Genomic DNA, 14,752 nt, shown 5'->3' with positions numbered 1-14,752 from the left:
GGCTTAGATTTCTTCAGTCTGATATGAAATCAGACAGCACCCAGAGCAAAATCAGGGAGTTAGCCCAATTCCGTTCATACTACAAGAAGCTGCTCCATCATAAGAAATTGCTCTTTGCGAAAGAACGCTGGACGGCACTGTCAGTGGCCATTAAAACCCGTGACGACAAGAAATTCTGGAATTTAATTAATGCAGGTTTAAGACCCCCCTCATTCATCGCTAATAACATCACAGCAGCCAGTTGGCACTCTCACTTTGCTCAGCTGTATTCCGCCCCAGATCCCGAAGTAAATGTTGTCTCCACTCTTCCAGCATCTGCCTTGCCCACCTGGGAGCCAGTCTCCCCAGAGAGATGTATACAACTAATCAGTACGCTTTCAGGGGATAAATCCCCGGGGGAGGATATGATACCACCTGAGGTATTCTTGTCGAACCAGACATGGTGGGCCCCTATTTTAGCATCTCTCTTTACCACTATTAATGCTACTCTTAAGATTCCACCTAATTGGAAACAGAGCATAGTCATCCCAATACATAAAAAGGGGGATCCACAAGATCCGCGTAACTATCGACCTATCAGCCTGCTGGACATATCATACAAGGTCTACTCTAGATTCTTGCTAGAGAAATTAATCGAGTGGGCAGAAGAAACAAAGCTATTCCACCCGGAACAGGCTGGCTTCCGTAAAGGTCACAGCACATCTGGCCAATGTCTTGTTCTATTTACCCTGATTGATAAATACCTAAACAGGTTCAACTGCAAACTACACGCGGCTTTTGTGGACTTGACCTCCGCTTTTGACTCCATCCCCAGAGATAGGCTATGGCAGAAGCTTAGTTACACTAACATAGATAAGAGACTCCTCCACCTTCTTATGGAAATTCATAATGACATATCGGCCAGAGTAAAATTCGGCCCTCTGGGAGCTCTATCTGATCCTTTCCCTCTGAATAAAGGGGTCAAACAGGGCTGCCTCTTGGCCCCTTTTCTATTCAATTTCTACATCAATGACATTGTTACAACCATGAAGGCCCTAAATCAATCTGCCCCCTCTTTACAACAGCTCAAGATCCCCATATTACTCTATGCGGACGACATGGTGATACTGTCTTTAACCAAGCAGGGCTTAAACAACATGCTCAGAGGGCTCATGACATATTGTGATACCAACTCCCTCAAAATCAATTTCGCCAAAACCAAAATTCTTACCTTTGGCACGAAATCTCGGAAGACTTTTGGAATTTTGAGGGCCACTCTATTGAATATTGTTCAGCATTCAAGTATTTGGGTATCACTTTTCAGCATGGGCTTAGCTGGTCAGCTCACCTAAATATGACCATCCTGGCTGCCCGTAGAACCATCAAAGCCTTGGAGAAATTCTTCTATGCAAAAGGTGGCCAGTTGGTTCCACCAATCAGAAAAGCATTTATCAGCAAAGTCCTCCCGATGTTACTGTATGGGGTTGAAATCTGGGGGTGGAATTTAAAAACACTACAATGGCTGGAGATTCTGCAAAACTCTTTTGCACGAAAGATACTGGGCCTCCCCAAGGGCTCAGTTGCTGCACAGTTAAGAACAGAACTGGGCCTCCCCTCCATTGTTGCGAGAGCCCACATTAGAATCATTAATTTTTACTGTAAATTAATCAATGCCCCAGGTTCCCTACTAGCTAGGCAAGCCTTTTTAACTTGTTCTCATACCAACAAATGGTCCAAGGCCATGGAGACTATTACTGCACGCTACTCCCTCCCAGATCTCGACACGCTGTCATCTTGGGACCAACATAAAATCCGGGCCTGGATTCTTACAAGAGACGAGGCCATGGACCGGGCACAGTCCATTACAGCTCGCCTCTCCATGTGGCTCCCTAAAGTGAAAGTGGTAAGATCACTTGCCAACTACTTGATAGACCTGACGGAGCCCAATTTGAGAAGAGCGTTTACTATGGCCCGTTTCCATTCTATACCCACGGCCTTCCTGCAGGGGATTTACTCTAAGACCCCTATTACTCAGCGTTTATGTCCATGCACAATGAATGAAGTAGAGGACTTCATACATTTCTTTTTCTACTGCCCTATTTATGAGCCAATAAGACCTAAGCTCCTCCTCTTGATCCCGTCCACCATTACATCTAAGGAAGACTGTTTGAAATCGCTTCTTGTGGACGCAAATCCCCAAATTTCACGTGGGGTGGCAATCTTTATAGTGCAGGCTCTGAAACTCAGGGCTACTCTGACTGGGTAGTGTGTCCTAGACCTGGACCTGTTTTAATTCTTTTATTACTTTTTCAACCCAATGTGCCGAGCCTATTTTGGGGCCATTTTATGTTTTATATACATCCGCATTTTGGATTCTTGGCGCTGGCAACTAAATCTTTACATTATTGTCTTAGGGTAATTTAAATGTCATTACGCCAGTAATATCGCTTTGAATTTTGTTTGGTTGCTTGTCTCTAGTATTTTTGTCTTATTTTGCTATGGCTGTATGCTAATGCAATAAAGGTTTTGATTGATTGATTGATAATCTACAAAAGAGGGAGGCGGACTTCCTGTATTGAACCTCCCCATTTCGATGCCAGATTAAACGTTTAAAAATCCAATTCTTCCCAATTCAGCTCTACTCACGGGTAATTACTTTAGAGTCAAATTGTCCACAGGAAAAAGTCAGCGCTCTCTGGCAACAGCTATGCAGCTTTGCTCCGTGGAAGAAGCAGATGATTCGAAGCACCGCGCCACTCACCCCACATCGCTCCGGATCCCCGAAACCGGGTTTCCCCGTGAGTAGGGGAGGCGCAAAAGGTGCCCGCCGAATCCCACGTTCACAGGCTTCTCCCGCCTGTGATTTTTACGGGTCTCCGCCTTCGCTGTGGCGGTACAGACCCAAATTCCCACGGGGCAAATTCCTCTCGATCAGAGGAATTCCGCCATTGCCGGAGGCACCAACCCGGAAGTCCAGTTTATGGACTCTCTCTTTCTGCCCATAGAGTAATTGGCAGCTGAGAGACGGTAAGCAGAACTCCAAGTGAGGGCAAAGAAAGGCAAGGGTTGCAATGTAGCCAGAATGTTGTAGGCCTGGTCAACTGTTAGACTTGAGTGAAGTAGAGCTGGGTGGGGGATTCAGCCAAGTATTCTTGCTCTTGGCATTAGGCCCTATTGTGAAAAGTGTACCCCACTTTCCACACAAGTTTTCAGGGTATTTAAATATGCATTTCTTTTGAGGGGTTGCAAGTCTATAAAACAGAAATGTAGGGAGTTTGCATAGGAGAGACATTTTAGCAAGGGCAAAGGGTGGGTAAGAAATGCACATCTTAGTTAGTTTTTTTTAAATAATATTTTTATTACTTTTCAATTACAATCCAATAATAACCTCTGCTTCTTAATTGTGGCATTGGAGGGTTTTCAGCAGGCAAAGTGCTTTTGCACTCAGCACCTACCTGGCAAGAGCCTGGGTAAAGAGACGAACTGTGAGTGAAGCCTATTTCTCCCTGTCCCTGGGGGGAATTTGCAAGGATAATTACCCTCAATCATCTTTGTTTTTCCTTTGCCAACAATCTTCTGCTATCGTGGGGTCTGCCTCCATTAAGGCAGAACAGAACCGGAAGCTGCACATTTTAATTAGTTAGCTTACATCAGCGGTTACCAATGTGGCACAATTCTTGCCATCCTGCCTTGCCTTTCTGTTTGAGGAAGTGATCTAGCCCCAATGTCCAGCAACTCTGAGTTGTCTATTGAAATCAGAAGTGTAGTCAGAAAAGCCATTAATTGGTTTTCCTCATCAACCAGAAGTAATCACACTTCCCCCCTGGGGGAAACACAAGATTCAGGAACCTTTTGAACAGAGGAGAGAGAACCAAGGCTGTTATTCTTCCACTCAGTTTTTGCAGTTTGATCTGGTGCAGTCCACCTGCCATGGATCTCTCTACCAGTGCTGTGGTCTTCCTGTTCCTCACCTACCACCTCTGTGAGGCAGGAGATCGAAACTATAACTCAATCCTCTTTGTGGCCCATGGCGGGGAGTGGGGAGAATGGGGAAAAATTGAATCCTGTCCCAAAGGACATGCATACGGATTCTCACTGAAGGTAAAGGCTTATCTATATCTTCTTTTTGATACCCCAATCCCAAGGAATAGTCACAATAATGTAATATATATATATTCTAAGTTGCTTCCCATCTTTCTTTCAGAACCCATTACCTGTATATTGCTGCCTGCAAGGTGCTTTGAAGTGTTGACTGCCACGATTAAAGATTTAATAGCTCTACAAAGTCTCCATGCCACTTTGTCAATCCACACTGGAGAGGCTTAGAGTGAATTGCATTTTACAGAAAAGAAAACTGGATGGACTGGAGGAAAAAAGGGACAAGGATACAGAAAAGTTTGGAGTGCAATGAGCTGGCAATATTGTGGTCAGGTTTATCTTTCTGAAAAGTGAGCCCCCAACTGGAAAATACAGACTAAACTGTTAGTGTGGAAGTAACCCAGGTACGTTCTGGTGCTTTCTAGAAGGGTTGCCATAAATCCAGATTTTCCCTGACATGTCCAGGATTTCAACAACTTTCCTCCAAAAAGCTTAACAACTTTTTTTGTTTGGATTCTTACTTCTTGAAATAATATGACAACCCTAACTTCACAAACTGGAGGAAATCTGCTGTAGCACATGAAGACATAAGAGAGGGATTGAGGATGCCTCAGCCAGTCATTAGCAAGATCAATTTTTCCCTATTAAGTTTGCTTACTTGGGGCCCATTGGACTGGTTGCACCAAAAAGCTACTGTCTTTTGATGCAGCTCAGAATGTAAATCTCAATCCAGAACCAGTAATACTTGTAAACAATTAGGGACATGTAATTATGAACAGATAACTGCTTATTCATGTTGCAAGCTACTACTTTGGAAAATTCAGACTAGTGCAAGCACACCAGTGCAAGTAGATAAACAGGTACCACTGTGGGAGGAAGGTAAACAGTGTTCCCGCAGGCTCTGGTTTCCGTCATGGTATTCCATTGCGCCAGAAGTGGTTGAGTCATGCTGGCCACATGACCCGGAAAGCTGTCTGTGGACAAACACTGGCTCCCTCAGCCTGAAAGCAAGATGAGCGCCACAACCCCATAGTTGCCTTTGACTGCACTTAACCATCCAGGGGTCATTTACCTTTTACCATTACCACTTCACTGCTCTCTAACCATAGTTTTGATTGCTGTGCTTCAGGACTCAGAAGAAAAGAAAATAACATATCCATTCGTCAACCCCTATATGAGAGGAGCAGGGAAGCAATTTAGCCCCAAGAGATAGATTGGAATGTGGCCAATCTTCCATGGGTGGATGGGGCCAAAAGCAGAATAAAAATCCAAATAAGTAAATAGAAATAGAAAATAAATAAAATCCACAGGCACACACATAGAGAGAGAAAGAGGCAGGCGGAAAAGTATACATACACACATTCAGAAAGCCAGAGATCCCTTTCCCTAATCTTTAAGAATAAAAATCAGCTTTTTACTGCCTTATTTATTTCACCATACAAACGGAAATGACTCTCTGATGAGATTGGTTTTTAAACTTTCTATTTTTACATGCATTATATTGTAACAACTTCAAAAAGCCTTCTCATCAGCCAGGGAACTTTTGATCATGGATGGTTCTTAACATATGTATTTGTTCTTGTATTATAATTTATAGAATTGTGCAATCAGGCTTGAATGAGTACAGTCAGGGTGACTGTAGTGTTTCGTGATCATGTAATTAAAAAACAAACATCCCTTGTAAAAACAACAACAAAAAACCAGCTTTTTACTTTCCAAGAGCAAGCAGAGTCTCTTCTCTGGTTTCAGCACTAGAGTCTCATTGTGCATAGATTGAAGGTAAGTGAAATGCTGCCTGCACTTTAAGACTAAAGGCATTTGCATCCTCCTCCACCACACTCCTGGAGTAGGAATATGTGCAAACGTTGCCTTCTACTCTCAAATAACAGCCCAAGGCTTATTTCTGAGCTGAGCACCGTTGGGCAGAGTGCTAAAATTCGGGATAAGACTTTTCTTGCACTTTGAGCTCTTGGTGGTGCTTGGTGCCAGGGGTGCCGACTTGAATACAATACAGTGGTACCTCGCAAGACGAATGCCTCGCAAGACGGAAAACTCGCAAAACGAAAGGGTTTTTTGTTTTTTGAGCTGCTTCGCAAGACGCTTTTCCCTATGGGCTTGCTTTGCAAGACGGAAACGTCTTGCAAGTTTGTTTCCTTTTTCTTAACACCGTTAAGACAGTTGCGACTTGACTTCGAGGAGCAACTCATAGCACTCGGTGTGGTAGCCTTTTTTGAGGTTTTTGAAGACTTTGGTGATTTTTAAGCTTTTCCAAAACTTTTCCGAGACCGTGCTTCGCAAGACGAAAAAAATCGCAAGACGACAAAACTCGCGGAACGAATTAATTTCGTCTTGCGAGGCACCACTGTATGGGGGGAGGCAGGTAAGCTCCACCCCACATATTTGATCACATGATGCACACCATTAGAATGGCAGTGCCCATCAACTTGGGGGGGGGGGAGTAACACCCTCAAATAGCTTATGGGGGAGGCAAATGGACCTTGGCTCCTAGGAGTTGGCTGCTATGCGTGGTGCTCAGATTCCTTCAAATTCTCAAATCTTACCGCATGGTGCTTAGATCAGACATAAGAGATCTCTGTGCCTAAGATGGCTGGTGATTGCCAAGTGGGTGCGATTTGTTCAAAGCAACCTCATGGGACAAACTGAGAGGCTGGTGGGCCTGGCAAGATCAATGGGCTAAAGATATCGCACTACAGGTCTAGGATGGTACCCTCTTTAACATTGCATTGGCCTCCCATCCAAAACCAATTCATGCAGTCTTAAGGAATTGAGATCGGGAAGGGACAAAGCTCCAAACGATACACACAACTTTTGGTTCAGATTTATTGTTGGTTAAATTTCATGCCAACAAACCATTAGAACACAGGCAGCCTCCCTGTTAGGATACAGTTCCGTTCCACCTTAAATGGCCAGGCATGATCGTTGTGTGTCACATGCCTGTTTACTCCCAGCACTGTTCTCTCTGGGAACTTCCGTTTTGTATATAGCTTTTGTTCCGGCTGTTTTCCTGGACACGAATGCAAGCAGTCATGTTTTTCCTTTGTTCTGATCTACGTTGAATAAAGCTGTAAATATGCTCTCCTGGCTGACTCTTCCGTTGTGGAAACTGCAGAAAGGGTGTGCACTAGCCTTGGAATGTGTCTGAGGCTCGTGTCACCAATTGACTGGTGCTGTTCTACGGGAGACGGGGAGATCATCCAGAGACGACGTGGAGGCCTGCCTGATGGCTTTGTCGCCCTGGCAGTATCCCAACACTCCCATCCAAAACCAATTCATGCAGTCTTAAGGAACTGAGATCAGGAAGGGACAAAGCTCCAAAAGATACACACAACTCTTTGGTTAAGATTTATTGTTAGTTAAGTTTCATGCCAACAAACCATTAGAACACAGGCAGGATGAAGCCCAGGTGGTTCAGTCACAGCAGAAGAACCTGACATCATTAAGTGCTGTGCTATCACCTGAAGCTGGAGCCTCCACCTTTGTTTGGATCCCACAGATGGCACCAGCGGTGCAGCGCTTGCTCCACTGGCCGTAAGTACCAAAGGTGGGAGACTCGCCCTCCAGTATAACACCATCTCCACAGCTGAACTGGATGTTGTTGGCTGCTGTATCATTAGCTGGCCCTTGTGGGGCTTCCACATTCAGAGTGAAGGCAACCAGGTAGCCCTTGGGGCGTTCCTTAACTTCTGTTTTTTGGTCCCTCTGAGTTTTCGTGTTCCCGCCTCCACATCTGTTAAGGTTAACAAGGCAGCACTGCTCTTTTTGCCCTCATATCTTCCTACCTCCAGTTGAGAATGTCCATGACCTTCCCTTAAAAAAAAAAATCCTGAACAAATTTGTGCACATAAGTTATTTAGGAATAGTGAAAATAATAATAGAATCAGAATGTAGGGCTCAAGCCCATGACCCTGAGATTAAGAGTCTCATGCTACCCTCTAAGCCAGGCATGTACAACATGTCAATATTGAGACTCCCAGGGTTGTTTGTGGTCAGTCGCAGGGCCTTTCTCTGCAACATCAGATGCAGAAGTGCAGGCGCAGAAGACAGGCTTAGCGTGGTTTTCCCGACGGGGAAGGGGGTGGCTCCTGGAGACAGAGGGAGGCACGAGGAGGAGCCACGTGGGAAGGCTCCCTTTGACATGGAGGGAAGGAGGAAGGGGGAGGGCAGGCGCTATCAGGATCCACATCAGTTGCGTGGCTCCTGTTGACAAGGCGGAAGAGAGATCGCACGCTGTTTTGGGAGTGTGGGTATGTTATGTACTAAGCTTGGATCCTAGAACAATAGGCAGCTAGGATCCTAGAATGCAACGACTGATTGGCCTACAGGAGAAGGCCAATCAGGCTCCAGGAGGAAGTTAATCAGCATATTAGGCTGGTAGGATCGTAGAATGCAACAACTGATTGGCCTGCAGGAGAAATCCCATCAGGCTCCAGGAGGGAAGCAGAATCAGCCAATCAGACGGGACTCATTGTGTAAATAATGTATATAAAGGCCCGAGTATTTTTTTTTGGGGGGGGGGAATTCAATCACTGTTTTACAAGCAGCAATAAAGAGCACGAAATCACTGCAGGACTCCAAGTATATTTCAGGGTAGGAGAAGTTTCGCACAGGACAGCTCTGCAGCCCAACTGGTTTGGGGGGGGGAGGGAGAGCTGCTGGGGGAGGGAGGGAGAGAGAGAAAGGGCTGGCTTGGGGGGGGGGGAGACAGCTAGGCGCCGGCCCACCCTGCATCCACCCCTGCCACCCACCCTGCATCCATCCCTGCCCCCTTCGGGGAAAGCAGCCAGTACCTGCCTGCCCACCTTGCACCCATCCCTGGGTGGTAGATCACCCCCTGCGTTTGATAATGGATCATAGAGCAGCAAGTTGCCGAATCCTGTTCTAAATCACAGTGCACAGTACTGGTCTTTGGCACTGACATGATGTCCTCACCCTTCCGACAGCCCTCCCCACTCTCACAGGCAGGTTTTTTGTTTTTTTTTTTTAATGATATTTATTCCAAATTTAAAATTACAAAAAAGAATAGAAAAGCCATACAAAATAAAATAAACATATAACAAAAAACAGATAGTAAAAAAATAACTTAACAAAAAATATGAAAATACATTACATTAAAATAAAGCAAAAAACAAATTAAACCTTTACCTAACCTTTTTTCCTTATACTTATTTCCATGACCTCCTCTCACCTCCCAGCTTTGTATTCTAGTTTAAATCGTATTTCCAGCAGATCCTTCTAACCTTCTTTTCATTTACTTATTTTAACGTTCAAAAATATAGTTAATCCTCCTCTTTCCCATCAATTTCTATACTTCATTTTTACTTAATTCACTATATCATATCTGCCAAAACGACCTAATATTCTTTTTCCAACCTCTTTCTAACATTCTTTTATGTTGCAATATTTTTGAAGATATATTTTAAATTTTTTCCAATCTTCTTCCATCGACCCTTCTCCCTGGTCTCGAATTCTGCCGGTCATCTCAGCCAATTCCATATAGTCCATGACTTTCATCTGCCATTCTTCTCGGGTAGGCAATTCTTGTGTCTTCCAGTATTTCCCAATGAGTATTCTTGCTGCTGCTGTCGCATACATGAAAAAAGTTCTATCTTCCCTTCGCACCAATTGACCTACCATGCCCAAGAGGAAGGCCTCTGGTTTCTTTAGAAAAGTATATTTCAATACCTTTTTTAATTCATTATATATCATTTCCCAGAAGGCCTTGATCTTTGGGCACGTCCACCAAAGGTGAAAGAAAGTACCTTCATTTTCTTTACATTTCCAACATTTATTATCGGGCAAGTGGTAAATTTTTGCTAGCTTGACTGGGGTTAAGTACCACCTATAAATCATTTTCATTATATTTTCTCTTAAGGCATTACAAGCCGTAAATTTCATACCTGTAGTCCATAACCGTTCCCAGTCAGCAAACATAATGTTACGTCCAAAATCTTGTGCCCATTTAATCATAGCAGATTTAACCGTTTCATCTTGTGTATTCCATTTCAGCAGCAAATTATACATTCTTGACAAATTCTTAGTTTTAGGCTCTAACAATTCAGTTTCCAATTTAGATTTTTCCTCCTGGAAACCAATCTTTTTGTCTAAGTTAAAAGCCTCCCTTATTTGATAATAATGAAGCCAGTCTCGAACTTTAGTTTTTAGTTTGTCGAAACTCTGCAACTTTAGTTTCTCTCCAACTTGTTCTAAAATTTCACAATATTTTGGCCAGTTTGTCTCCATATTAGTTTTTTTCAAAGCCTTAGCCTCCATTGGTGACAGCCACCTTGGCGTTTTACTTTCCAACAAATCCTTATATCTCACCCAAACATTAAACAGTGCTTTTCTGACAATATGGTTCTTGAAGGCCTTATGCGCTTTAACCTTGTCATACCATAAATATGCATGCCATCCAAACACATTATCAAAACCTTCTAAGTCCAAAATGTCCGTGTTTTCAAGAAGTAGCCAATCTTTCAGCCAGCAAAAAGCGGCTGATTCATAATAAAGTTTAAAGTCTGGCAGGGCAAATCCACCTCTTTCCTTTGCATCTGTTAAAATTTTAAATTTTATTCTAGGCTTCTTGCCCTGCCAGACAAATTTAGAGACATCTCTTTGCCACCTCTTGAAACAGTCCATTTTTTCCACAATTTGCAATGTTTGAAACAAAAACAACATTCTAGGCAGTACATTCATCTTTAGCGCAGCAATTCGGCCCAGCAATGATAACTTCAATTTTGACCATATTTCCAAATCTTTCTTTACTTCTAACCAACATTTTTCATAGTTATCTTTAAACAAATTCACATTTTTAGCAGTCATATGAACCCCTAAATATTTCACTTTATTAACTAATGTTAATCCTGTCTCCTTCTGAAACCTCTCTTTCTCAATCTCTGTAAGGTTTTTCTCTAATACCTTAGTTTTCATCTTGTTCAATTTAAAACCTGCTACTTGACCAAATTCTTGAATTAATTGCAATACTCTTTTTGTACTGGATTCTGGTTCCTGTAGTGTCAAAACTAAATCATCAGCAAAAGCTTTCAATTTGTACTGTTTAGCTCCGAGTTGTATACCTTTAACCAATTGGTCTTTCCTAATCATATTGAGCAGAACCTCCAGGACCGATATAAAAAGCAATGGGGAGATTGGGCAACCCTGTCTTGTTCCTTTCTCTATCTTAAATTCTTCTGTAACTACGTTATTTACAATCAGCTTGGCTTTTTGTTCTGAATAAATTGCACCTATACCGTTTTCAAAACTTTGGCCTACCCCCATCCCCTGCAGATTTTTCATCATAAAATTCCAAGAAATATTGTCAAAGGCTTTCTCCGCATCCACAAATATTAGAACCGCTTTGGTGTTAATATTGACCTGCAATTTTTCTAAAATATTAATAATATTCCTCGTATTATCTGACAGATGTCTCCCCGGGAGAAAGCCCGCTTGATCTTTATGAATTTCTTTCACCAAAACCTTTTTTAGTCTTTTAGCCATAATTTCCGCAAAAATTTTGTAATCCACATTAAGCAGGGATATGGGACGGTAGTTCTTCAACTGTGTCTTTTCCACTTCTGTTTTTGGTATGAGTGTAATGTATGCTTCTTTCCACGACTCGGGTGCTTTTCCTCCCCTTAGTATTTCATTGCAAACTTCTTTCAAAGGTTGCATTAACCATTCTTTCAAAGATTTATAATACTTTGCAGTTAGACCATCTGGCCCTGGAGATTTGCCCAGTTTCATATCCTGAATAGCTCCTTCCAGCTCTTGGTCAGATATTATAGAGTTTAGTATTGATTTGCTCTCTTGAGATACTTTTTGTAAACCATTAATTTTCAAAAACCGATCCATGTCTAATTCTTTCTGGGTCTCCTGCATATATAACTGTTTAAAGTAGTTCTGGAAACATTTTCGAATCTCTCCATGATTCTGTATATTCTTCCCTTCTACTACCAAGTTCGTAATAGTATTAAGCTTTTGTCTTTTTTTCATTCTGGTTGTGGAGGCATTTCCTAAAGGCACTGGTAATGGGGGTGGGGGCAGGACAAAGAAGATTTCATAGCCTTCCCAATGCTCTGCTTTGTGATGGCTCAGAGGAGGTGTTGCTCAGGACAGAGAGTTCCTACACTTCATTCTCCCGCCCCCTATAAATCCCCTGCTCACATACATATTTCCTCACTCGGCTTAAGGACGCTTTCATTCTGCCTGGCAGCTGAGAGACAGTAACAAGAACTACATTGCTCTGCTCTGAGAAGTTTGGTAAGGGAAGACAAGGGTTGCAACATGGCCAGAATTACAGAGGCCTATCAGTAGCCAGTAACCAGTGGGGATCCAGTCAAGCATTCTTGTTAGTGGTCTTAGGCCCTATGTTTTGTGAAAAGTTCACCCCGCTTTTCACAAAAGATTTCAGGGTATTTAACGATACATTCCTTGGGAAGTGTTGCAAATCTATGGCAGCATCCCCCAACCTCGTGATCTCTAGATGTTCTGGACTACAATTCCCATCAGCTGGAACCAGCACTGTGTTTGCTGGCTGGGGATGATGGGAGTTGCAGTCCGGAGCATAAGGAATTTACCAGGGTGGGGAAGGTTGGCCTAAGGGGCGCTGCAAGCCTATGCCCTTTCCATGTAAAAATTTGTAGATCAGTGTTGCAGGAGGTCCCAGGTATATCCTCCAGCATCTCCTAGTAGGGCTGGGAAGTCCCCTGTCTGAAACTTTGGAGAGTAGCTCTAGTGTAGACAGAACTAAGCTAGATAACCAATGGCCTGACTTAGAATAAGGCAATTTCTGTGTTTCTAGAGCGAATCCCTGCCAAAGTGTGTATCTCTGATGTTGGAGGCACTTAGTCCAAGCTGAATACTTTTTTTTTTTGTAGGCAAAAAATGGGTATTATAAAGAGCTCTGCAGAAGAAATATATCTACTCCCTCTGTGTTGTCTATCCCTCTCCCACCAACACCAGACTTTAGTAAGACCAGCAGAATACTGGTGCCTGCAGAAGCTCACTGGTTTTCCCCACTGTGCCCTGCAAAGCTGTGGGAAAGAGGACCGGTTCGTCTCTTAGGGTCAGTTTCCAACTGTTTTTCAAACTGGTGCTCTGGTGTGGAATTAATAATGCTGTGAGTTTGCTACCATAAGTTCCAAGATGCTTAAGGATGGGTTGGCTACAGGGTAGCTCTTCCCTGTAGAGTTGGTGGGAAGGTGATTGGCTCTGCTAAGAGCCTAAGGCATTAGTCAGAGACAGAAGTAAGGAAAACTCACCCATCTTCAGTTAGGCACAAGTCTTAGGCTTATGCACATATTACACTGGGCAGAGGTGTATCCTTTCTCTACACTTATACTAGTACTTATGTCAAAGAGTGTACACTGATTGATTTGTGCACCTCAGCTACAGTGCACACAGGTACACAGAATTACACTTACAGGAATGCACTGAGGGGACACCCCTTGAGGTGAAAACAAGAGCAGGCTGGAGCAAGAAAGACAAATGTAGAGGAAGTACTTTCCTCCATTTATATATTTATTTATTTATTTATGCTTTCTACTTGCTAGTATGAGCCTCTGCCAAATAAATTGTGATGATGGCAGGTAGCTGAGTGGAGTATCCTGTCAATTCTATTTAAATGTTACACCTGTCTTCACCCTAAATCATTTTACTTTATTGAGCTATTTGGGGCTGATAGGAAGTATGCGTTTGTTTCAAGTTAAATGACAATTTGTGTTTCCATCCCCAGGTGTGGCAATTTTTCCCTTCTGTCTTATACCTGAGACTCTGTGTGTGTGTGTGTGTGTGTGAGTGAGAGAGAGAGAGAGAGAGAAATCCCTTAAGAAAAAGAGAAACAGAAATTGGAGGGGGAGTTTTAATAGGAAGGCCAAATTGCCAAGACATAGGAAATACAACAACTTGGTTGTTGAACACCTTGCGACTCAAACGTTTTGGCTCCCGAACGCTATAAACCTGGAAGTGAGTGTTCTAGTTTTTTGGAATCCGACGGGGCTTCCATGTCTTCCGATTGAGTGCAAGAAGATCCTGCAGCCAATCAGAAGCTGTATCTTCGTTTTAAATGTTTGCGGAAGTTGAATGGGCTTCCGGAACGGATTCTGTTCAAGAACCAAGGTACGGCTGTACATTTTGGCAAGGGTGAAGGGTGGGTAAGAAATTCACGTTTTAGTTAGTTAGAAATCAAAAGGTGTAGTCAGAAAAGCCATCAACTGATTTTACTTCATCAATCAAAAGTAACCACACTTCCCTCCGGAAGTGCATCATGTGATCAATTATGTGGGGCGGAGCTTACCTGCCTCCCCCCATATTGTATTCAAGTCGGCACCCCTGTCACCAAGCAACACCAGGAGCTCAAAGTGCAAGCAGAGTCTTATTCCGAATTTTAGCACCCTGCCCGACAGTTCTCAGCTCAGAGATAAGCCTCAGGCTGTTATTTGAGAGTAGAAGGCAACATTTATACATATTCCTACTCCAGAAGTGTGGTGGAGGAGGTTGCAGGCAGCATTTTACTTCCCTTCAGTCTATGCACAATGAGACTCTAGTGCTGAAACCAGAGAAAAGACTCTGCTTGCTGTTGGAGAGCAAAAAGCTGTTTTTATTCTTAAAGGTTAAGGAAAGGGATCTTCCGGAGGTGGTGCCAGCGGTTAATGGCGGA

This window comes from Podarcis pityusensis (genome assembly GCF_964106645.2).
Source record: "Podarcis pityusensis genome assembly, chromosome: 4".
NCBI classification, from domain to species: Eukaryota; Metazoa; Chordata; class Lepidosauria; order Squamata; family Lacertidae; genus Podarcis; species Podarcis pityusensis.
Note: the sequence above shows the minus strand (reverse complement) of the source record.